General features: G+C 35.0%; 1 long non-coding RNA gene, 9 other non-coding genes and 2 pseudogenes across 10 annotated transcripts; 3 read left to right on the top strand and 9 right to left on the bottom strand.

Annotated features, from left to right (window-relative positions):
- Positions 1-1,895: 1,895 nt before the first annotated feature.
- Positions 1,896-18,528, bottom strand: LOC120169518. The gene is made up of 3 exons (XR_005520664.1): positions 18,517-18,528; positions 13,273-13,277; positions 1,896-2,062 (listed from the first exon to the last, which is right to left on the bottom strand). It is a non-coding gene; the product is annotated as an uncharacterized LOC120169518 (long non-coding RNA).
- Positions 1,898-2,058, top strand: LOC120170032. Its single transcript, XR_005520712.1, has one exon. It is a non-coding gene; the product is annotated as a U1 spliceosomal RNA (small nuclear RNA).
- On the top strand, positions 3,126-3,270 carry LOC120170030. Its single transcript, XR_005520710.1, has one exon. It is a non-coding gene; the product is annotated as a U4 spliceosomal RNA (small nuclear RNA).
- On the bottom strand, positions 3,355-3,497 carry LOC120170024 (annotated as a pseudogene).
- LOC120170031 lies at positions 4,847-5,001 on the bottom strand. The gene has a single exon (XR_005520711.1). It is a non-coding gene; the product is annotated as a U4 spliceosomal RNA (small nuclear RNA).
- On the bottom strand, positions 6,281-6,441 carry LOC120170041. The gene has a single exon (XR_005520720.1). It is a non-coding gene; the product is annotated as a U1 spliceosomal RNA (small nuclear RNA).
- On the bottom strand, positions 13,492-13,651 carry LOC120170022. Its single transcript, XR_005520704.1, has one exon. It is a non-coding gene; the product is annotated as a U1 spliceosomal RNA (small nuclear RNA).
- On the bottom strand, positions 15,313-15,463 carry LOC120170027. The gene has a single exon (XR_005520708.1). It is a non-coding gene; the product is annotated as a U4 spliceosomal RNA (small nuclear RNA).
- A 204-nt stretch (positions 18,529-18,732) lies between the features above and the next one.
- On the top strand, positions 18,733-18,875 carry LOC120170028 (annotated as a pseudogene).
- A 68-nt stretch (positions 18,876-18,943) lies between these two features.
- Positions 18,944-19,100, bottom strand: LOC120170023. Its single transcript, XR_005520705.1, has one exon. It is a non-coding gene; the product is annotated as a U1 spliceosomal RNA (small nuclear RNA).
- Positions 19,101-20,445: 1,345 nt separating this feature from the next.
- Positions 20,446-20,600, bottom strand: LOC120170029. The gene has a single exon (XR_005520709.1). It is a non-coding gene; the product is annotated as a U4 spliceosomal RNA (small nuclear RNA).
- Positions 20,601-21,887: 1,287 nt separating this feature from the next.
- On the bottom strand, positions 21,888-22,048 carry LOC120170042. The gene has a single exon (XR_005520721.1). It is a non-coding gene; the product is annotated as a U1 spliceosomal RNA (small nuclear RNA).
- Between the last annotated feature and the right edge of the window lie 2,996 nt (positions 22,049-25,044).

Genomic DNA, 25,044 nt, shown 5'->3' on the forward strand with positions numbered 1-25,044 from the left:
AAAGAAGAGTAAATCACACTCATGATCATTAAAGTTTCAATGTGTTTTACTTTGATCACTAAAATTTTAATAGTTATGTTATGATCACTAATATTATTGATATATCACAAAATGGTCACTCTTTCGTTGACTCTTTTAACTTGATGACGTCTTCTCTTTTTGTGTTTGACAAGCTTGGCAAAGGAAGTTACATTGAGAGAAGACATGATTACCCATTAATCAATATCGGGCATGTTTCTCACATACCATGCAAAGATATACCCTTTATCTAAAACTTTTAAAAAATACTTATATTCAAAACTAACATTTTAATCACCGTACGGATCAAATCGTCTCAGTGGTTAAATGAATAGACAGTTGATAATATATTGTACCTACCTTGCTTATTGATGTCCCCATTCATAATACACTTGGAAGGTTTCTCACTTTTCATATAATTTATACTTGGAAGGTTTGATAACCACTTTTCTTATTATCACATTAACAATTCTCTTAGGAGGTCTCTCTTTCTCTGCATTTTGTCTTCTCACTTGTTGCTAAGTTTATTTCAAGAATTTTTCAAGAGGGCGGAGCTAGACGATTTATTTTGGGTGTCAAATTTAGGAATTATATGAAAAAAAATTTGACTGAGAATTTGAGTATTAAATTTTAGGCCTATAAAAGAATCAAATGAACATGAATGAGGGTATATTATTGTTCGTTCGTTTAATTTTAATTGAATAAATGAACGAACATGAACAACTAAACGAACGAAATTTCTTGTTCATTCATTAAGAAATGTAGCTTATTCGTGTTCATTTGTTAAAATGATAAACAAACACAAACGAACAAAGCGAACACACATGAACGAATGTAAACTAATACAAAGAAACGTAAATGAACATAAACAAACAAACATAAAATTAATTGGGTTTATATTTGAGAATTTTTTTTCTTTCCAAATAATTTTAGGATTTATATTTTCTTTAAGTGATTTGTGTACTTTCTATTTGAGTTTATAATTAATTGGATTTTAAAATATTAATGGGTTTAAGTTTAAAATTTATTAGGCATTAATATTTCAAACGGGCCTGGAGATTGGATTGAATATAAACGAACGAACATAAATGAACGGATTATTAAACGTTCATGAGCGTAAATGAATGAACAAGCCCTATTCGTGTTACGAACATAAAATATTGTTCATGTTCGTTCATTTAATAAATAAACGAACATAAATGAACTTCCCGACAATTAATTTACAAATAGTTCGTTGAGCGCTCGATTCGTTTACATACCTATTAAATTTTTTATTGTTAAATATATTTAAAATGTGGGATCAATTTTTAAAAGATGTCAATTATTATTTTTAAATAATGTCACTTCTTTAATTTTATTATATATATATAATTTATAAAAGAAATTTTAAAAAAAAAAAGTTTTAGGGTGTTGACACCCCTAAGTCTATATTGGCTTAGCCAGTGTTTGTAAAATAGACTCGTTCATGAAGCATCTTTTATTGTATCCTTTATGTTTACACAATTGTTTAGTGTGTGGCCTTTCTTTCAAAATTTACAGATATGAATGGAGTTTTGTCGATGGTCTGCTTCATCAATGGAGAATGTTGTAGAATGTACATACGCTTGATCTAACAAAGGATTTTAGATAAGGATTAAGGAATCCCTTTGGGTAAATAGCTTATGGTACACAAAATTAAACAAAAATAAATTCAACTTGCAAGGGATATCATAAATGTTTTTAAATAATTCTAAGAATCTTTGAGGAAGATGAAAGTTAAAAAAAAAGTCCTTGAACCATTTTGTAATTTTTAAGTAATTTTAAGTCCCACATCTTTGGTGTGCCATAGGCAAAACTAAAGGGTGATATATAAGACGAGAGTATATGACAACTTTAAAACATACTTACCTGGACGGGGTTAATGGGTGATCAAATAGACTCATTGCCTAGGGCAGTAACCTCCATTGCACTTGGGAGGGGTGTTGCTCTAAGGTCTCCCCAAGTGGGAGAGCCTACGTCATAATTTGTGGCAGAGGGGATTTGCGTTCGCGCAGTCCCTACTAATCTTCAGTTATTATATTTCTTATATATACCATCTTCGTCTTCTAGGGAAAAGAAACCCCTAAAATTATTCACGCTTTGATCACAAGTACATAAGTAATCAACTAGACGTGGGATTTTGTCTCCTTTGTGCTAAAGGAATAAGTGGTATGAGCCTATGAAAAGAGATTCTGTCTCCTATGTGCTCTCTCCTATATAAATGTTCGATCGGATGCTTATGGGCATTGTTATTTTCCAAACATGAATCGGTATATGTAATTATGTAGACTGTGTTTGATGACAGTGAGATTGTTTTAATGGTTTAGATGGTCTCAACATATTTAAGGAGTAGAATTATTTACCCCAAAGGGAGCGCTTCAACCCCAATCATATTAATTACAGTCTACACAAAACAGAACTAAAAGAAGAGGTAGTTAAAACTTAAAACAGAACTAAAATGACGATATTAATTCTTTCGGTCAGTTCTTTTTATGCAGGGCTTGTAAAAATGAACTAAAAGGTGATGTTGAATGAAATCGGAGGTGGTGTGATAGCTTTAACTGATAATGACACTTTGATAGATCACAAAAGAGATGGACATGATAACTGTTTGGACGTGTTCAACTTCGAAAGCGTGGAGCATTGCGCGAACGCAAATCTCCTCATAATTGACGGTCAATTCGCTCATGAAAACAACTCTTCACAGAAGAGCGTGGAGCATTGCAATTGCAGCCATTGCACAAGTGTTATTTTATTATCAGTCCAAATTACAACCATGTTCATGTTACTTACTTTTTGTCAGTTGTACAACTCTTTTCTTCCTAATCATTCAAGCGTTTATTACTATTACTATTTCTATCCAGTGAATTTTAATTTGAAAAAAAAAACCCAAAATTTTCTCATTGGTCAACTCAGGATCAAACTCAACATGGAGTAGAAAAACAAAAAAGGCAGGTTCCTCTAAACAGTAAAAACGCTACCTTTACAGCAATCTCGAGTCATAGATACATTGTGAATTAATAGGAGATTCCACATCGGTTGGAGAATAAATTGACAAGTCTTGGATGTATCATAAAATGGAGCCAACAAGCATTGTAAAATGGGGCAATGATGCAGCTAGTGAGGTAATAACCGAGGCGCGTCTATTGCTGGTTGAAAACTATTTCCAAACCCCCTCTCTGGCCTTGGTTCACCCTTGGCCTTTGAGAATTTCTAGGAGAACTCCAATCGGGGTAAAGCCATACAATTTTTAATGTACAAAACTTTCTATGTTATTAACATCACACTAACTTTAAATATTGCAAATGTGCAGTCGAAACAAGTACTCAATCAATTAACACTTTTAAATAATATATATTTTGGGGAGACCTTAGAGCAACACCCCTCCCAAGTGCAATGGAAGTCACTGTCCTAGGCCATGAGTCTTTTTGATCGCACATTGACCCCATCCAGGTAAGGATGTTTAAATATTGGCATATATTCTTATCTTATACATCCCCTTGAATTTTGTTTATGGCATGTCAGAGATGTGGGACTTAAAATTAATTGAATATTATGAAATGGTTCAAGGCCATTTTTGTGAAGGATTATCCCCTAAAAATAAGAGTGAGTTTCTTTTTTCTTCAAATAACATACCAAAAGCAACAAGGCATAAAAAAGAAAACAATGTTCTATTATGTTCTCCTCCATCTTTAGATATCCATAGATTGTTCTATACAAAATAGACGTAGAAGTTCATTATAGAAATTGAAAGTCTTGTTACACATTGTTTAATGGACTGTTTTCATCGGTGTAAAACACAGACAATCTTTGGATTTCTTTGCATAAATTCAAAATCCGTCTCCTCAATTCAATAAATTCAAATTAGTCTCTCACGTGTATATTTGATTCGAAACTCATCTAGCTCGAATTCAATTCAAATTGTCTCGACATTATTGCTTAGAAACTCATATAGAAGGACATTCACTTTTACCTCCTTACCCCTAAAAATGTATACAATGACCAATTGAGAATGGCAACCAAGAGAAGTGAGAAACAAAAGATGCAAAATGCTAAGAAAAATGCATAAGAGTTGACAACACCTTACGAGGACAAATAGGTGCGTGTAAGTGTGATTCAATTCTTCATTCCAATTCTTTTTCTAGTATTGATAATAAACTGGATATTAGAAAAGAATCACCTGCTAAGCACAACTTTTTTTTCCTAGTGAGAAACAAGATGAAATAGTATTGTGTGATGCAAAAAGAAAATTGTTCACTAAAATCCTTCGAAACACTTTCTCTTCCAAATAAATTATACTTCGATGACATTAAAAAAAATTAAGAGAGATATGAAGTGAGTGAGAACTAAGAGGTCGAGAGTGAAAATCGTATTAATGACACAACACTAGTGAGAAAAAAAGAAAGATGAGGTAAAATCTTATAGTTGGACAAAAAGTGAAAAAAAGAGGGAACATATTTAACTAATTATAATATTGTTTTTTCCAGTTGTGTTGTCTTCTTTTTTATAGGAATTCGTCAATCTATTATCAGGGGCTGAGATTAATAGCTCTACTTCTGACAAGATTCCTTTTCGATTGACATTAATGATCATTCCTCCATTGATACTTTAGATTGTCGATCTTGTCGATATTTTAGATTTGTCGATCTTATTGCTGTTGATATTTTAGATTTTTCGATCTTGTTGAAGACGAAAAGGAGAGTGATACAAAAATAAGAGAGATTTTTTTTAAAGGAAAGAGTAGGATCTCATTAAAAATATTCATCGATTTTTTTTATCTCAACTCAAACCAAACCAAAGATCGATATTGGACTTTACCCAGAAGGGAGTCCTTCCAGAAATTCTCAAAGGCCAAGGGTGAACCAAGGCCAGAGAGGGGGTTTGGAAATAGTTTTCAACCAGCCAGCAATAAACGCTCCTTGGTTATTACCTCACTAGCTGCATCATTGCCCCAAGCACAAAGAGGCCTTTTACAATCCTTGTTAGCTCCATTTTATGATACATCCAAGACTTGTCAATTTATTCTCCAACCGATGTGGAATCTCCTATTAATTCACAATGTGTCTATGACTCGAGATTGCTGTAAAGGTAGCGTTTTTACTGTTTAGAGGAACCTGCCCTTTTTGTTTTTCTACTCTATGTTGAGTTTGATCTTGAGTGTGACCAATGAGAGAATTGTGGTTTTTTTCCAAATTAAAATTCACTGGATAGAAATAGTAATAGTAATAAACTACTTGAATGATTAGAAATAAAAGAGTTGTACAATTGACAAAAAGTAACATGTATATAGTTGTAATTTGGGCAGATTATAAAATTAGAACACCTGTGTAACTGCTACAATTGCAATGCTCCAAACTCTTCAACAGAAGAGTTGTTTACATGAGTGACCGTCGATTATGAGAACGACCGCCTCGGCCAGCCCCACTCAATCCATCAATGTCTGCAATAGAGATGGCATTAAGTTCGGTTTCTAGACATCATTTACTACCTTATAAACCTTACCAAAGCCGTCGTCTCCCAACTTGTTTTCTACTGAAAAACAGTTTGTAGCAGCAGCAATGCTTTCGAAGTTGAACACATCCAAACGGTTATCATGCCCATCTCTTTCGTGATCTATCAAAGTGACATTATCAGTTAAAGCCATCGCACCACCTCCCATTTCATTCAACAGCACCTTTTAGTTCATCTTTACAACCCCTGCATAAAAAGAACTGACCAAAAGAATTGAGATCGTCATTTTAGTTCTGTTTTAAGTTTAACTACCTCTTTCATTAAAATAATCTAACTGTCACTAAACATCAGGGTTTCAAATCGCGGTGGCAGTCATGTTTTCGGTCATGTCGGGTTTACCGTGATTGTGGCCGTCGCGGGCGCTATTGGGAGCTATTGCGGGTGTAGCGGGTAACTCGGACGGCGGTGAAACCGCTATTTCACGGACGAAATCACGTTTTCGGACCGTGATTTGAAACCTAAACATAGTCTACATAATTACATATGTCGATTTATGTTCAGCAATGACAATGTCCACACCGAACGAGCATCTGATCGAACATTTATATAGGACCTTACTTCGAACAGGATCTCTTTCCATAGGCTCTTACCTCTGTTTCCTTTAGCACAAAAGAGACAATCTCATGTATGCTATGAATTATGTACTTGAGATCAAAGAATGATTTACGTGAGGGGTTCTTTTACCTAGAAGACAAAGATGGTTACATATAAGAAATATTATAACTAAAGATTAGCAGGGACTGCGCGCACGCAAATCCCCTCTACCACAAATTATGACGTAGGCTCTCCCACTTGGGGAGACCTTAGAGCAGCACCCCTCCCAAGTGCAATGAATGTCACTGCCCCAGGCCATGAGTCTTCTTGATCACTCATTGACCCCGTCCAGGTAAGTATGTTAAAAAGTTGTGATATACTCTCATCTTATACACCACCCTTTAATTTTGCTTATAACATGTCAAAGATGTGGGACTTGATATTACTTGAATATTACAAAATGGTTCAAGGTATTCTTTTTTAACTTTTATCTTCCTTAAAATTCTTAGATGTATTTGAAAATATTTACGGTATCCTTTTAGAGTTGAATTTATTTTTGTTTAATTTTGTGAAGCATAACCTTTTACCCCAAGGGATTCCTTATCTAAAATCCTTTGTTGGATCAAGCCAACATTCTCCATTGATGAGGCATGGCCAACGAAAAAATTCCACTCATATATGTAAATTTTATGAGAGAAAGGCCATGCAATAAACAATTTTGTGTTCCTAAAGGATACAATAAAAGATGCTTTATGAAAGAGTCTATTAGACAAAATTCTTGCAAAAAATAACGTAGCAGCAAGTGAGAAGACAAAATGCAGAGAAAGAGAGAACTCCAAGGGGAATTGTCAACCAACCAATAAAAGTTGAAGGATCTATCAACCTACCAATAACACTTAGAGATGGTGTAAAAGGACTATTTTTATTATTCACAAGGATATGTTTATATACACCTTATATGTAAGACGATAGTCAAATTACAATCGATTACAATTAGAGAATTAATAATAATTAAATTACAATCAATTATAATTAGAGAACTAATAGTAATTGCTTATAATTAGGAGATTTTGAAGCAGTAACTTTCGGTTGACCTTGAGCATTAAGTTTCGACTATAGACTTCCTCTTAACATGCCCCGCAAGAATGAGCTTCCATCAAGGACGTCATTCTTCTTCCGTAGATGCTCGAACCGTTGCCTAGACAGAGGTTTCGTAAGTCCATCCGCATATTTTTCTATAGAGAAACATATTAAACCTTCAACTCATTCTCTTGTACTTATTTTCCGTACAAAGTGATAGTCTATAGCTAAGTGTTTCATTCTTGAGTGGAAGACGGGTGGCGCTCAGTATGTCAAGTATATATTTGCGTTGAAGAAGGAGATTGGTATTAGTTTGTATTACTTCTATTCCCAAGGAGTAACTTATGCTTCCAAGATCTTTTAGGGAAAACTTTTCCGATAATTCTTAAACAAATTGTTGAGTTGCATCCTTGTTATTCTAAACTAAGAATTAAGTTATATTACGTCTTTGAGTCTACACAAAAAGGATGCATCAGCCGAAGTGTTTTGGAAGCCATAATCAATGACAAACTTGCTGAGTTCTTTGTACCAAACCCTAGGAGCTTGTTTTAGCCCATAGATCATCTTTTTTCAATTTGCACAAATAATATCTTTTGTCTTTGTCAATTAACCCTCTTCAAGACGCCCTCGGAGGAAGGCATTGTTGACATCAAGGTGAGTGAGTGTCCATTTATTAGAGACCGCAATTGCTAGAATTGTTCGTATTATAGACGATTTAATAACTGGATAGTACGTATCCTTAAAGTCAATTCTCGGACGTTGATGAAACCCCTTAGCAAATAATCTTGATTTGAATCTCTCTATTGAACCATCAATATTTTTTTTGATTCGAAACACTTATTTATTGCCTACAATATTGTGTTTGGATCTGGGGGGCGAGGGTCCACATGTCATTTGGAAATTAAGGCATTGAATTCTTTGGTCATAGCTTCTCTCCATTTGACCATCTTCATAGCTTCAGTTGCACACCTAGATTCAATTTGAGGTCTAGTTGGGTGGTAAAAAATATTTTGGGTTGGATTTTACAACTCATGTTTTTTATCTTATTTTTATTGGGTGGATGTTTGAGTTTGGGATAGAATCGAATGTGGATGTAGACGAATCACGTGTGAGATTGGTCTTGATGGAGGTGTATCAGTTGTAGGTCGTGGTTGGGAGAAGGTATAGTTTCAAGAGGTGGTGATGTAGACTGATTAGGAGGGTGAGCTTCAGGGAGTATATATGTTTGTGATTGACTTGAGCCAATGGACATACATGTGATGATTTTATTTTTAGGGTTAGCACAGACTACAATAATTAATTGAACAACTTCTCCTTCTTTCAATTGTAGTCACTTGAGTATAAAAGAATTTTTCTTTAAACCAAAAAACAATTTTCATCAAACTTAACATGTCGCGAGAAAATCAATTTGTTGTTAATAGGATCAAAGCACTTGTATGCACTTTGTCTGGGTGAGTATCCTATAAAAACACATGGTCTAGATTTGGCTTTGAATTTTCCGTTTTGAAAAGGTTTAGTCCAAGGATAGCATAAACAACCAAAGATTTTTAATTTTTTGTAATTTGTTTCTTGTTGGAACATTAGTTCAAATGGAGTTTTATTTTGTAAAACAAATGTGGTCATCCTATTAGCTAGTTAAGTAGACTGTTGTTTCAAAGGTAAAAATTCAGAAATTATCAGACATATGAGCATCATGTAGTGAGGTTAAACATGTCTTGACTATATGCATGTGTTTTCCCTCTGAAATCCCATTATGTTCTAGGGTGCAAGGTGGGCTCGTTAAGTGTGTAATCTCATGTTCGTTAAAAAACTTTGTAAATCTTATATATCCACCCCGTTGTCAATAAAAATAGTAACAATTTTATTTCTATAAGATTTTTAATTTCAGTCTTAAATATTGAAATAATTGTTTGAACCTTATATTTATGTTTTAGTGGATAAAGTCATGTAAAACGAGAGAAATGGTCTACAAAAATTATATAATAGTGATGATTATTAAGGGAATTGATTTTGGGCTCCTCAGATGTAACTAAAAATAAATTCAAACGATTTTGAGCTAGATAAAGTAAAGTCAGAAAAAAGTAATTTAAGACTTATTAGATGACAAGCATTACAATCACTAATTGAGCCTTTTTTATTTGAACTAAATTTTTCTAAAACAAAGTTTAACGTTTTAGGATGTCCTAGTCTACTATGTCATGCATTAGAATTTAAATTTAAAGGAAAAACTTGGTGTTTTTTAGATGAATTGTCACTATCCAAATAGTAGAGATCACTATTGATAGTTCCCTTTGCCAGCGTTGCCCCCGTGACCAAATCCTTCACCAATACGCCATTTGCACAAAATTCAACAGAAACATCATTAGTTTGACATAATTTAAAAACTTATATCAAATTGTTATGTAAATTAGGAACATGAAGAATAATAGAAAGATGTAAAATTTATGGAGATGAAAGAATTTTGGTGGAACCTATTTTTTAGATGGGAATTCCTTTACCATTTGCCATGATTAGCTCATAAGTTGCCTCCGTAATCGTCGTAGACATCCAAGGTCGCTATGTCGTTGGTCACATGTGTAGTGGCTCCACTATCTTCGAGGCTTTTTGAACCATATTTGTTGTTTGACGCTCTTGTTGATTTTGAGTTACAATGTAGTTCCAATATCTCTTGGCATCATGACCATATTTGCCACAAAGTTGACAGGTTGAACGTTGCTGACCTTGAGCAGAATTTTCGACCAAAGTTTGCTTCTTTCAATTTCTGAAATTAGGATCAAAAGTGTTACCACAGTAATTTCCCTTGTTTGGTGGTCGTGAAGAATGACTACCTCTTCCTCGTACATAATTCACACTAAGAGGTGAGATGAGCCCTTCTTCTTGTCGTTTCAAATCGTTCTCATGATCAATTAATTTATCAAAAACCTCTTCATAGGTGAGTGTTGTTTCCCTTGCTTTCAACGTAGTGACAATATCATTCAATTTGGGAATAATTCCGCTGAAGATATGAATCACCAATTCATCATCAAGGATCGAGGCTTGGGCTAGGGCGAGTTCATCGGCTAAGGTATTGGTTGTTTGAAGGAATTCAGCGACAAGTTTGTTTCCTTGCGTCAACATCGTCAATAATCTTTTGAGTGCTATCGCTCTTGATTTTATTTTGCTAGAAAAGACGACAATCAACTTGTTCAATGCTTCCATAGACGTGGCACTTCTCGCTATCATCGGTAAAACAATTTCTGAAAGAGAGGAGCCTATCGCGTGGACAATCAATTTGTCCTGTCGTACCCAAAGATGGTACTCAAGATTCAGAATTTCTTTAGATTCACGAACATCATTTTTTTTCTGTTGAGACTATGATTTTTGGTGGACAAGGAGTATCACCAGTGATATAGTCCGTTAAATCCAATCCAATGAGAAGTGCTTCAATTTGGTGAAACCAATAAGGGAAATTCATATTTGTGAGTTTGAGTGGTAACTGAGTTTGGGTGATTTGGATGACGGTAACCATGGATAGGGGTAGGATCGAGTTTGCAGTGGTGCTTAATTGCTCTCCGATACCATATAAAAGTTGTGTTTTTATTATTCACAAGGATAGGTTTATATACACCTTATATGTAATATGATAGTCAAATTACAGTTAGAGAATCAATAGTAATCAAATTACAATCAATTACAATTAGAGAATTAATAGTAATTACATATAATTAGGAGATTTTGGAGCAGCAACTTTCGGTTGACCTTGAGTGTTAAGTTTCGGCTGTAGACTTCCTCTTATCAGAGGGTAAGCATAATTCCAGTATACATGTAGACTTCTTAGTGATTGATCAACCTTCTACCATCTCTCGAGGTGAAAGGTCAAGTTTATTCTAGCTACTTTCAGTTTGATAGTGAAGTCTCCAACCCTTAGTGAAGAAAGGAATATGAAAACTGAGAAATTGAAGAGAAAGATTTGGAAAAAAAAGAGAGAAAAACATGAAATTATAAAAATTAGGAGCCTTAATCATAAATATAAAAAATTGGTTAAATTTAATTTAAAATTGAATGAATTAATAAGAGAAATAGCGAAAGAGGGTCAAAAACTAATTTTTTTATAAAATTATAAAAAAGAGGGTCCTAATTATAAATACAAAAAAATTTGTGAGCTTTGAGTGGTGGCTCAGGGTGCTCCCTTAGAGCAGGCCCTGCCACTAGTAAATCTTTAGCCGACGATTTGTCTTCCATGCAAGTTGATATTAACCCAAAGATTCCTTTAAGATTGACATTGATGATCATTCCTCCATTGATATTTTAGATTTGAGATCGAAACTTGCTGAGAATGGGAGAATGATACAAGAATGAGAGAGAATTTTTTTTAAAGGAAAGAATAGGGTCTCATTAGAAACATTCGTTGATTTTTTCACCAACTCAAACTAAAGATCGGTGCTGGATTATGGACGAAGGAAAAAAGTACCCAAAGATTATTCTTCTTGTCAAAACTCGGTACACCATCCCTGCATGGTAATAAAACCAGGCCATACCAAACAATACATAAAATAAGAACACCCTAACAGCCTCCTTCTAAATCAATAACATTCAGCATAGCAACCATCTTTACCACTAGACAAAGACAAGCCCGAACGCTCAAGCAAACCAACTATCACTGAACTGATCAAAAGAAAAATCAGATGTGACCACTACGCAAATCCAAGAATAAGAGAGACGAAACTAGTTGTTTTGACAAGATATTGAAATTACTTATCATGGTTAGAGCATCAGCAAACTACATAAAATTAGATGTATCTATACATCTACATTCTTCATCTTTGTCAAGCTTGTTGTGTCATTCATGTCTCAACTACATACTTCTTGTGTCTAAGAACAAATTTAAAGAAACTAATAAAGTTGGTGTGGTGTTAATAAATGATAAAAATTTGAAAACTAGAAATAGTAGGGCTTTACCTTGAAGGGAGTCCATCCAGAAATTCTCAAAGGCCAAGGGTGAACCAAGGCCAGAGAGGGGGTTTGGAAATAGTTTTCAACCAGCAATAGACGCTCCTCGGTTAATACATCCAAGACTTGTCAATTTATTCTTCAACCGATGTGGAACCTCCTATTAATTGACAATGTGTCTATGACTTGAGATTGCTGTAAAGGTAGCGTTTTTACTGTTTAGAGGAAGCTGCCCTTTTTGTTTTTCTACTCTATGTTGGGTTTGATCTTGAGTATGACCAATGAGAAAATTGTGGGTTTTTTTCCAAATTAAAATTCACTGGATAGAAATAGTAATAGTAATAAACTACTTGAATGATTAGGAATAAAAGAGTTGTACAACTGACAAAAAGTAAGTAACATGAACATGGTTGTAATTTGGACAGATAATAAAATAACACTTGTGCAATGGCCGCAATTGCAATGCTCCAAACTCTTCTGTGAAGAGTTGTTTTCATGAGCGAATTGACCGTCAATTATGAAAACAACCGCCTCGGCTATCCCTACTCGATCCATCCATGTCTACAATAGAGATGACATAAGCCTTGACCCTCCACTACTATTCGCCCCCACCAACATATTCACTAGAAGTCCAGAACTGTTGTCTCTTCAAACCTTCCATAAACCTCCTCTTCATCGATAAAATTTCCCTAAATTATATCTCATTAGTCAGTGCCGACAGATATTAAGTTCGGTTTCAAGACATCATTTACTACCTTATAAACCTTACCGAAGTCGTTGTCTCCCAACTTGTTTTCTACTGAAAAACAGTTCGTAGCAGAAGCAATGCTTTCGAAGTGAACACATGCAAACGGTTATCATGTCCAGCTCTTTCGTGATCTATCAAAGTGTCATTATCAGTTAAAGCCGTCACAGCACCTCCGATTTCATTCAACAGCACCTTTTAGTTCATTCTTACAACCCCTGCATAAAAAGAACTGACCGAAAGAATTGAGATCGTCATTTTAGTTCTGTTTTATGTTTAACTACCAGGGTTTCAAATAGCGCCCCGCTATTGCGATAGCACCCACGATTTCGCGGTAGCGCTGCCTTCCGCTACACCTGCAATAGTGCCTGCAATGACCGCAATCGCGGTAAAAACGAAATGAAAACGCGACCGCGATTTGAAACCCTGTTAACTACCTCTTCTTTTAGTTCTGTTTTATGTAGACTGTAATTAATATGATTGGGGTTGAAGCGCTCCCATTGGGGTAAATAATTCCTTTAGCACAAAGGAAACAGAATCTCACGTCTAGTTGATTAATTACGTACTTGTGATCAAAGCGTGAATAATTTTAGGGGTTTCTTTTCACTAGAAGATGAAGATGGGTATATAAAAGAAATATAATAACTGAAGATTAGTAAGGACTGCGCGAACGCAAATCGCCTCTGCCACAAATTATGACGTAGGCTCTCTCGCTTGGAGAGACCTTAGAGCAACACCCCTCCCAAGTGCAATGGAGGTTACTGCCCTAGGCAACGAGTCTATTTGACCGCCCATTAACCCCGTCCAGGTAAGTATGTTTTAAAGTTGTCATATACTCTCGTCTTATATACCACCCTTTAGTTTTGCCTATGGCACGCCAAAGATGTGGGACTTAAAATTATTTAAAATTTACAAAATGGTTCAAGGACTTTTTTTTTAACTTTCATCTTCCTCAAAGATTCTTAGAATTATTTAAAAACATTTATGATATCCCTTGCAAGTTGAATTTATTTTTGTTTAATTTTGTGTACCATAAGCTATTTACCCAAAGGGATTCCTTAATCCTTATCTAAAATCCTTTGTTAGATCAAGCGTATGTACAGTCTTCAACATTCTCCATTGATGAAGCAGACCAACAACAAAACTCCATTCATATCTGTAAATTTTGAAAGAAAGGCCACACGATAAACAATTGTGTAAACATAAAGGATACAATAAAAGATGCTTCATAAACGAGTCTATTTGACAAACACTGGCTGAGCCAATATAGACTTTAGGGGTGTCAACACCCCAAAACTTTTTAAAAAGAAAATTTCTTTTATAAATTATATATATATATATATATATATATATATATATAATAAAATTAAAGAAGTGACATCATTTTAAAAAAAATTGATCCCACATTTTAAATATATTTAACAATAAAAAATTTAATATGTATGTAAACGAATCGAGCGCTCAACGAACTATTTGTAAATTAATTGTCGGGAAGTTCATTTATGTTCGTTTATTTATTAAATGAACGAACATGAACAATATTTTATGTTCGTTTAATTAAATGAACGAACACGAATAAGGCTTGTTCATTCATTTACTCTCGTGAACGTTCAGTAATCCGTTCATTTATGTTTGTTCGTTTATATTCAATCCAATCTCCAGAGCCGTTTGAAATATTAATATATAATAATTTTTTAACTTAAACCCATTAATATTTTAAAATCCAATTAATTATAAACTCCAATAGAAATAGTCAATTTGTTTCGTTTAATGAGAGTATATCTCCATTGTGGGCTTTCGACAGAGCTATATAAATATCCTCGGATGCCCAGCGTGTTGGGACGTGCATGGCGACCTTTGGGGGCTGCATGGATTGCATGGCGACCTACCTAGGTCGCTGGGCGTGCATGGCGACCTAGTAGGTCGCTGGGCGTGCATGGCGACCTATATGGGGACTGTAGAGATCACCCCATCTGAGCAATTAATCTGGCGATGGCACTATCTCGTGAAAAAAAAAATTCAACGCATTATCTCGTTGATTTTGCCGAAAGAATAGGGTCTCAGTAAAAACATTCATCGATATTTTTTACCAACTCAAATCAATGATTGGTATTAAATTATGGATGAAGGAAAAGAAAAATCGAAGATCAGTATTAAATTATGAATGAAGGAAGAATGAAGGAATAGACTACCCAAAGATTATTATTCATGTTAAAACTCAGTACATCATCCCTTCAGTACATCCCTGCATGGTAACAAAACCAGGCCATACCAAACAATACATATGCGTCGATCAACAGCTAACAGCAACCAAACAATACACTGCATTCTTCATTTTTATCAAGCTTTGGAAAGTAGATATTTGTCAAAGCTTGTTTCAACTGAATACTTCGTGTAGCTAAAAATAAATTTAAAGAAGCTAATAAAATCTGTGTGGTGTTAATAACATATAAAGTTTCGTAAACTACAAAATATAGGACTTTACCCCGAAGGGAATCCTTCCAGAAATTCTCAAAGGCCAAGGGTGAACCGAGGCCAAAGAGGGGGTTTGGAAATAGTTTTCAACCAGCAATAGACGCGCCTCGGTTATTACCTCACAAGCTGCGTCATTGCCCCAAGCGCAAAGATACTTCTCACAATGCTTGTTAACTCCATTTTATAATACATGCAAGACTTGTCAATTTATTCTCCAACCGATGTGGAATCTCCCATTAATTCACGAGATTGCTGTAAAAGTGGCGTTTCTGCTGTTTAGAGGAAGCTGCTCTTTTTGTTTTTCTACTCTATGTTGAGTTTGATCTTGAGTGTGATCAATGAGAGAATTGTGGTTTTTTTTCTTTTTCAAAATAAATTTCATTGGATAGAAATAGTAATAGTAATAAACAGCATGAATGATTTGGAATAAAAATGTTATACAACTGACAAAATGTAACTTGAATATGGCTGTAATTTGGACAGATAGTAAAATATTGAAATATAAGAAACACCTGTGTAGTGGCTGCAATTGCAGCACCCCCAAACTCTTCAACATAAGAGTTGTTTAATTGATCAAACAACTTGGGCAAACATGGCCTTAGTGATGAAGTATCATGATAGCTCGAGTCAATAAAGTGGCTAAACAACTTTATTCGGTTCGGTTAATGATTTAAAAAATAAAATGTTCGATTTAGTTAACGATTAAAGAAAAAAATGATTAATTCAATTAATGATAATTTGGTCGGTTCGGTGGCCGAACTGATCATTTGAACACCCGTAGTATATAGTCTTTAATTATCATCCCAAATTCCCTTAAATCTGCCTCATAAATTTGTTTTTTGTAGATGACTTGATGTTTACCAAGTGTTCATTTGACTGTCTTAGGTGTGTGGGGAGTTATGAAGTTGTTTTACAACTTCTTGGATATGAATGAACTCAGTTAAGTTTAAGATTTTCTCATCAAGTATGAATAATGTAGTTTTATAGAGTATCTTTGAATCAACAGGTGTTAAGAAAGGGAATCTATCTGTGAGATATCTTGGAATACCTTTAATTTTTAGGAGGCTTACTATTAAGGATTGTGTGCCTTCTCATTGACAATACCTCAGTTAGATTACAGAGTTGGAAATTTAAACAATTTTCTTATGTTGAGAGATTACAAGACAACTTATTCAGTCTGTTATCTACAACATCCAGAATTTTTGGAGTTGGCAGCTAATCCTACCTTGTGTAGTTTTTAAGAAAGTTAACTGGTTATGTGTATTGTTCTTTTGGAAAGAGGAGAACAAACATGTCAAGAGTGCAAGAGTTAATTGGTCTACTATTTATTGTCATAAGCCTAAAGGGGGTTTGGCCTTAGGGACGTCGTTAGTCGGAATTATGCTTGTTTTATTTTCTTGTTTCAGAAGCTTCTTCTTAATATGGCTAAATTTGGATTACTTGGATCTATTTTTATGTTATTAAGAATAACTACTACTGGCAGGTACTAGCCCTCAGGGTTGCAGTTGGGCATGGAGGCAATGATAGACGTAAAATTTCATGTTAGGGACGAACTAAAACTTCTAAAATTATAGGAATGAATTTGAACTTATAAAATTTCAGGGGGCTAAAACAGATTTTCAACCTATTGTCATGAGTTGGAGTTTGGAGTTGGCTTGAGCTAGCTGCAGGTTGTGGAAATCCATGCTTTCACTAATGTTGAAGCTTGCTTAGAATGATTACATAGCTTTGATTTGGGGGGAGAGGAATCGCAAGCAGTTTCAAAAGCTCGAAAGCTCGTCATCGGAGATATTCAATCGGATCAAAGAAGCCGACAGGCTCAAGTTATGGGATAAGCAAATTAGTAAGGAACGGCATGTTAATATTGCAATCTGTAAAGGCTGGAATCTTGATGCATAGGTTGGTTGTTGGTCTTTTGTTATTTTTCTGCAGGTTCTTTTTACAGTAATTTGATGTAGCAGTCTGCTGCTTTTTTGCAATACAAAATAAATATTAATTCAACAAAATAATTAAATTAACATATAAAAATTAAGCTGTGATTTACATATAATAGAAAATAAAAAATACTAATGGAATTAATAAAGGAATATATACCATTAAAAATTGCAAATTGCCCAAAAGGAATTTACTTTATAAAAAATGACGCGGAGTAGGACTCTCTTCGGTTAGACAGCAAATCATCACGTGCTAAGCGCGTGATAATTACTTTCTCTATTTATAGGAGCCTTTTAGGAGATATTCAAAAGTCGAGTGTCTTAGGGTTAGGGCTCTTAATTTTCTGTCTACCCAATTTCTGTGATCTCTTCTAATATCAGGCTTTGCGTTCGCGCAGTCCCTACTAATCTTCAGTTATTATATTTCTTATATATACCATCTTCGTCTTCTAGGGAAAAGAAACCCCTAAAATTATTCACGCTTTGATCACAAGTACATAAGTAATCAACTAGACGTGGGATTTTGTCTCCTTTGTGCTAAAGGAATAAGTGGTATAAGCCTATGAAAAGAGATTCTGTCTCCTATGTGCTCTCTCCTATATAAATGTTCGATCGGATGCTTATGGGCATTGTTATTTTCCAAACATGAATCGGTATATGTAATTATGTAGACTGTGTTTGATGACAGTGAGATTGTTTTAATGGTTTAGATGGTCTCAACATATTTAAGGAGTAGAATTATTTACCCCAAAGGGAGCGCTTCAACCCCAATCATATTAATTACAGTCTACACAAAACAGAACTAAAAGAAGAGGTAGTTAAAACTTAAAACAGAACTAAAATGACGATATTAATTCTTTCGGTCAGTTCTTTTTATGCAGGGCTTGTAAAAATGAACTAAAAGGTGATGTTGAATGAAATCGGAGGTGGTGTGATAGCTTTAACTGATAATGACACTTTGATAGATCACAAAAGAGATGGACATGATAACTGTTTGGACGTGTTCAACTTCGAAAGCGTGGAGCATTGCGCGAACGCAAATCTCCTCATAATTGACGGTCAATTCGCTCATGAAAACAACTCTTCACAGAAGAGCGTGGAGCATTGCAATTGCAGCCATTGCACAAGTGTTATTTTATTATCAGTCCAAATTACAACCATGTTCATGTTACTTACTTTTTGTCAGTTGTACAACTCTTTTCTTCCTAATCATTCAAGCGTTTATTACTATTACTATTTCTATCCAGTGAATTTTAATTTGAAAAAAAAAACCCAAAATTTTCTCATTGGTCATACTCAGGATCAAACTCAACACGGAGTAGAAAAACAAAAAAGGCAGGTTCCTCTAAACAGTAAAAACGCTACCTTTACAGCAATCTCGAGTCATAGACACATTGTGAATTAATAGGAGATTCCACATCGGTTGGAGAATAAATTGACAAGTCTTGGATGTATCATAAAATGGAGCTAAAAAGCATTGTAAAAAGCATCTTTGTGCTTGGGGCAATGACGCAGCTAGTGAGGTAATAACCGAGGCGCGTCTATTGCCTGGTTGAAAACTATTTCCAAACCCCCTCTCTGGTCTTAGTTCACCCTTGGCCTTTGAGAATTTCTAGGACTCCCATCGGGGTAAAGCCCTACAATTTTTAGTGTACAATACTTTCTATGTTATTATCATACTCTAACTTTAAATATTGCAAATGTGCAGTCGAAACAAGTACCCAATCCATTAACACTTTTAAATAATATATATTTTGGGGAGACCTTAGAGCAATACCCCTCCCAAGTGCAATGGAGGTCACTGTCCTAGGCCATGAGTCTTTTTGATCGCACATTGACCCCATCCAGGTAAGGATGTTTAAATATTGGCATATATTCTTATCTTATACATCCCCTTGAATTTTGTTTATGGCATGTCAGAGATGTGGGACTTAAAATTAATTGAATATTATGAAATGGTTCAAGGCCATTTTTGTGAAGGATTATCCCCTAAAAATAAGAGTGAGTTTCTTTTTTCTTCAAATAACATACCAAAAGCAACAAGGCATAAAAAAGAAAACAATGTTCTATTATGTTCTCCTCCATCTTTAGATATCCATAGATTGTTCTATACAAAATAGACGTAGAAGTTCATTATAGAAATTGAAAGTCTTGTTACACATTGTTTAATGGACTATTTTCATCGGTGTAAAACACAGACAATCTTTGGATTTCATTGCATAAATTCAAAATCCGTCTCCTCAATTCAATAAATTCAAATTAGTCTCTCACGTGTATATTTGATTCGAAACTCATCTAGCTCGAATTCAATTCAAATTGTCTCGACATTATTGCTTAGAAACTCATATAGAAGGACATTCACTTTTACCTCCTTACCCCTAAAAATGTATACAATGACCAATTGAGAATGGCAACCAAGAGAAGTGAGAAACAAAAGATGCAAAATGCTAAGAAAAATGCATAAGAGTTGACAACACCTTACGAGGACAAATAGGTGCGTGTAAGTGTGATTCAATTCTTCATTCCAATTCTTTTTCTAGTATTGATAATAAACTGGATATTAGAAAAGAATCACCTGCTAAGCACAACTTTTTTTTCCTAGTGAGAAACAAGATGAAATAGTATTGTGTGATGCAAAAAGAAAATTGTTCACTAAAATCCTTCGAAACACTTTCTCTTCCAAAGAAATTATACTTCGATGACATTAAAAAAAATTAAGAGATATGAAGTGAGTGAGAACTAAGAGGTCGAGAGTGAAAATCGTATTAATGACACAACACTAGTGAGAAAAAAAGAAAGATGAGGTAAAATCTTATAGTTGGACAAAAAGTGAAAAAAAGAGAGAACATATTTAACTAATTATAATATTGTTTTTTCCAGTTGTGTTGTCTTCTTTTTTATAGGAATTCGTCAATCTATTATCAGGGGCTGAGATTAATAGCTCTACTTCTGACAAGATTCCTTTTCGATTGACATTAATGATCATTCCTCCATTGATACTTTAGATTGTCGATCTTGTCGATATTTTAGATTTGTCGATCTTATTGCTGTTGATATTTTAGATTTTTCGATCTTGTTGAAGACGAAAAGGAGAGTGATACAAAAATAAGAGATTTTTTTGAAAGGAAAGAGTAGGATCTCATTAAAAATATTCATCGATTTTTTTTATCTCAAATCAAACCAAACCAAAGATCGATATTGGACTTTACCCAGAAGGGAGTCCTTCCAGAAATTCTCAAAGGCCAAGGGTGAACCAAGGCCAGAGAGGGGGTTTGGAAATAGTTTTCAACCAGCCAGCAATAAACGCGCCTTGGTTATTACCTCACTAGCTGCATCATTGCCCCAAGCACAAAGAGGCTTTTTACAATCCTTGTTAGCTCCATTTTATCATACATCCAAGACTTGTCAATTTATTCTCCAACCGATGTGGAATCTCCTATTAATTCACAATGTGTCTATGACTCGAGATTGCTGTAAAGGTAGCGTTTTTACTGTTTAGAGGAACCTGCCCTTTTTGTTTTTCTACTCTATGTTGAGTTTGATCTTGAGTGTGACCAATGAGAGAATTGTGGTTTTTTTCCAAATTAAAATTCACTGGATAGAAATAGTAATAGTAATAAACTACTTGAATGATTAGAAATAAAAGAGTTGTACAATTGACAAAAAGTAACATGTATATAGTTGTAATTTGGGCAGATTATAAAATTAGAACACCTGTGTAACTGCTACAATTGCAATGCTCCAAACTCTTCAACAGAAGAGTTGTTTACATGAGTGACCGTCGATTATGAGAACGACCGCCTCGGCCAGCCCCACTCAATCCATCAATGTCTGCAATAGAGATGGCATTAAGTTCGGTTTCTAGACATCATTTACTACCTTATAAACCTTACCAAAGCCGTCGTCTCCCAACTTGTTTTCTACTGAAAAACAGTTTGTAGCAGCAGCAATGCTTTCGAAGTTGAACACATCCAAACGGTTATCATGCCCATCTCTTTCGTGATCTATCAAAGTGACATTATCAGTTAAAGCCATCGCACCACCTCCCATTTCATTCAACAGCACCTTTTAGTTCATCTTTACAACCCCTGCATAAAAAGAACTGACCAAAAGAATTGAGATCGTCATTTTAGTTCTGTTTTAAGTTTAACTACCTCTTTCATTAAAATAATCTAACTGTCACTAAACATCAGGGTTTTAAATCGCGGTGGCGGTCATGTTTTCGGTCATGTCGGGTTTACCGTGATTGTGGCCGTCGCGGGCGCTATTGGGAGCTATTGCGGGTGTAGCGGGTAACTCGGACGGCGGTGAAACCGTTATTTCACGGACGAAATCACGTTTTCGGACCGTGATTTGAAACCCTGCTAAACATAGTCTACATAATTACATATGTCGATTTATGTTCAGCAATGACAATGTCCACACCGAACGAGCATCTGATCGAACATTTATATAGGACCTTACTTCGAACAGGATCTCTTTCCATAGGCTCTTTCTTACCTCTGTTTCCTTTAGCACAAAAGAGACAATCTCATGTATGCTATGAATTATGTACTTGAGATCAAAGCATGATTTACGTGAGGGGTTCTTTTACCTAGAAGACAAAGATGATTACATATAAGAAATATTATAACTAAAGATTAGCAGGGACTGCGCGCACGCAAATCCCCTCTACCACAAATTATGACGTAGGCTCTCCCACTTGGGGAGACCTTAGAGCAGCACCCCTCCCAAGTGCAATGAATGTCACTGCCCCAGGCCATGAGTCTTCTTGATCACTCATTGACCCCGTCCAGGTAAGTATGTTCAAAAGTTGTGATATACTCTCATCTTATACACCACCATTTAATTTTGCTTATAACATGTCAAAGATGTGGGACTTGATATTACTTGAATATTACAAAATGGTTCAAGGTATTCTTTTTTAACTTTTATCTTCCTTAAAATTCTTAGATGTATTTGAAAATATTTACGGTATCCTTTTAGAGTTGAATTTATTTTTGTTTAATTTTGTGAAGCATAACCTTTTACCCCAAGGGATTCCTTATCTAAAATCCTTTGTTGGATCAAGCCAACATTCTCCATTGATGAGGCATGGCCAACGAAAAAATTCCACTCATATATGTAAATTTTATGAGAGAAAGGCCATGCAATAAACAATTTTGTGTTCCTAAAGGATACAATAAAAGATGCTTTATGAAAGAGTCTATTAGACAAAATTCTTGCAAAAAATAACGTAGCAGCAAGTCAGAAGACAAAATGCAGAGAAAGAGAGAACTCCAAGGGGAATTGTCAACCAACCAATAAAAGTTGAAGGATCTATCAACCTACCAATAACACTTAGAGATTGTGTAAAAGGACTATTTTTATTATTCACAAGGATATGTTTATATACACCTTATATGTAAGACGATAGTCAAATTACAATCGATTACAATTAGAGAATTAATAATAATTAAATTACAATTAATTATAATTAGAGAACTAATAGTAATTGCTTATAATTAGGAGATTTTGAAGCAGTAACTTTCGGTTGACCTTGAGCATTAAGTTTCGACTATAGACTTCCTCTTAACATGCCCCGCAAGAATGAGCTTCCATCAAGGACGTCATTCTTCTTCCGTAGATGCTCGAACCGTTGCCTAGACAGAGGTTTCGTAAGTCCATCCGCATATTTTTCTGTAGAGAAACATATTAAACCTTCAACTCATTCTCTTGTACTTATTTTCCGTACAAAGTGATAGTCTAGAGCTAAGTGTTTCATTCTTGAGTGGAAGACGGGTGGCGCTCAGTATGTCAAGTATATATTTGCGTTGAAGAAGGAGATTGGTATTAGTTTGTATTACTTCTATTCCCAAGGAGTAACTTATGCTTCCAAGATCTTTTAGGGAAAACTTTTCCGATAATTCTTAAACAAATTGTTGAGTTGCATCCTTGTTATTCTAAACTAAGAATTAAGTTATATTACGTCTTTGAGTCTACACAAAAAGGATGCATCAGCCGAAGTGTTTTGGAAGCCATAATCAATGACAAACTTGCTGGGTTCTTTGTACCAAACCCTAGGAGCTTGTTTTAGCCCATAGATCATCTTTTTTCAATTTGCACAAATAATATCTTTTGTCTTTGTCAATTAACCCTCTTCAAGACGCTCTCGGAGGAAGGCATTGTTGACATCAAGGTGAGTGAGTGTCCGGTTATTAGAGACCGCAATTGCTAGAATTGTTCGTATTATAGACGATTTAATAACTGGATAGTACGTATCCTTAAAGTCAATTCTCGGACGTTGATGAAACCCCTTAGCAACTAATCTTGATTTGAATCTCTCTATTGAACCATCAATATTTTTTTTTTGATTCGAAACACTTATTTATTGCCTACAATATTGTGTTTGGATCTGGGGGGGCGAGGGTCCACATGTCATTTGGAAATTAAGGCATTGAATTCTTTGGTCATAGCTTCTCTCCATTTGACCATCTTCATAGCTTCAGTTGCACACCTAGATTCAATTTGAGGTCTAGTTGGGTTATCCATGACATGGTAAAAAATATTTTGGGTTGGATTTTACAACTCATGTTTTTTATCTTATTTTTATTGGGTGGATGTTTGAGTTTGGGATAGAATCGAATGTGGATGTAGACGAATCACGTGTGAGATTGGTCTTGATGGAGGTGTATCAGTTGTAGGTCGTGGTTGGGAGAAGGTATAGTTTCAAGAGGTGGTGATGTAGACTGATTAGGAGGGTGAGCTTCAGGGAGTATATATGTTTGTAATTGACTTGAGCCAATGGACATACATGTGATGATTTTATTTTTAGGGTTAGCACAGACTACAATAATTAATTGAACAACTTCTCCTTCTTTCAATTGTAGTCACTTGAGTATAAAAGAATTTTTCTTTAAACCAAAAAACAATTTTCATCAAACTTAAAATGTCGCGAGAAAATCAATTTGTTGTTAATAGGATCAAAGCACTTGTATGCACTTTGTCTGGGTGAGTATCCTATAAAAACACATGGTCTAGATTTGGCTTTGAATTTTCCGTTTTGAAAAGGTTTAGTCCAAGGATAGCATAAACAACCAAAGATTTTTAATTTTTTGTAATTTGTTTCTTGTTGGAACATTAGTTCAAATGGAGTTTTATTTTGTAAAACAAATGTGGTCATCCTATTAGCTAGTTAAGTAGACTGTTGTTTCAAAGGTAAAAATTCAGAAATTATCAGACATATGAGCATCATGTAGTGAGGTTAAACATGTCTTAACTATATGCATGTGTTTTCCCTCTGAAATCCCATTATGTTCTAGGGTGCAAGGTGGGCTCGTTAAGTGTGTAAAATTTTTGGAGATGAAAGAATTTTGGTGGAACCTATTTTTTAGATGGGAATTCCTTTACCATTTGCCATGATTAGCTCATAAGTTGCCTCCGTAATCGTCGTAGACATCCAAGGTCGCTATGTCGTTGGTCACATGTGTAGTGGCTCCACTATCTTCGAGGCTTTTTGAACCATATTTGTTGTTTGACGCTCTTGTTGATTTTGAGTTACAATGTAGTTCCAATATCTCTTGGCATCATGACCATATTTGCCACAAAGTTGACAGGTTGAACGTTGCTGACCTTGAGCAGAATTTTCGACCAAAGTTTGCTTCTTTCAATTTCTGAAATTAGGATCAAAAGTGTTACCACAGTAATTTCCCTTGTTTGGTGGTCGTGAAGAATGACTACCTCTTCCTCGTACATAATTCACACTAAGAGGTGAGATGAGCCCTTCTTCTTGTCGTTTCAAATCGTTCTCATGATCAATTA

This window comes from Hibiscus syriacus, unplaced genomic scaffold, assembly GCF_006381635.1.
Source record: "Hibiscus syriacus cultivar Baekdansim isolate YM2019G1 unplaced genomic scaffold, ASM638163v2 tig00111769_pilon, whole genome shotgun sequence".
NCBI classification, from domain to species: domain Eukaryota; kingdom Viridiplantae; phylum Streptophyta; class Magnoliopsida; order Malvales; family Malvaceae; genus Hibiscus; species Hibiscus syriacus.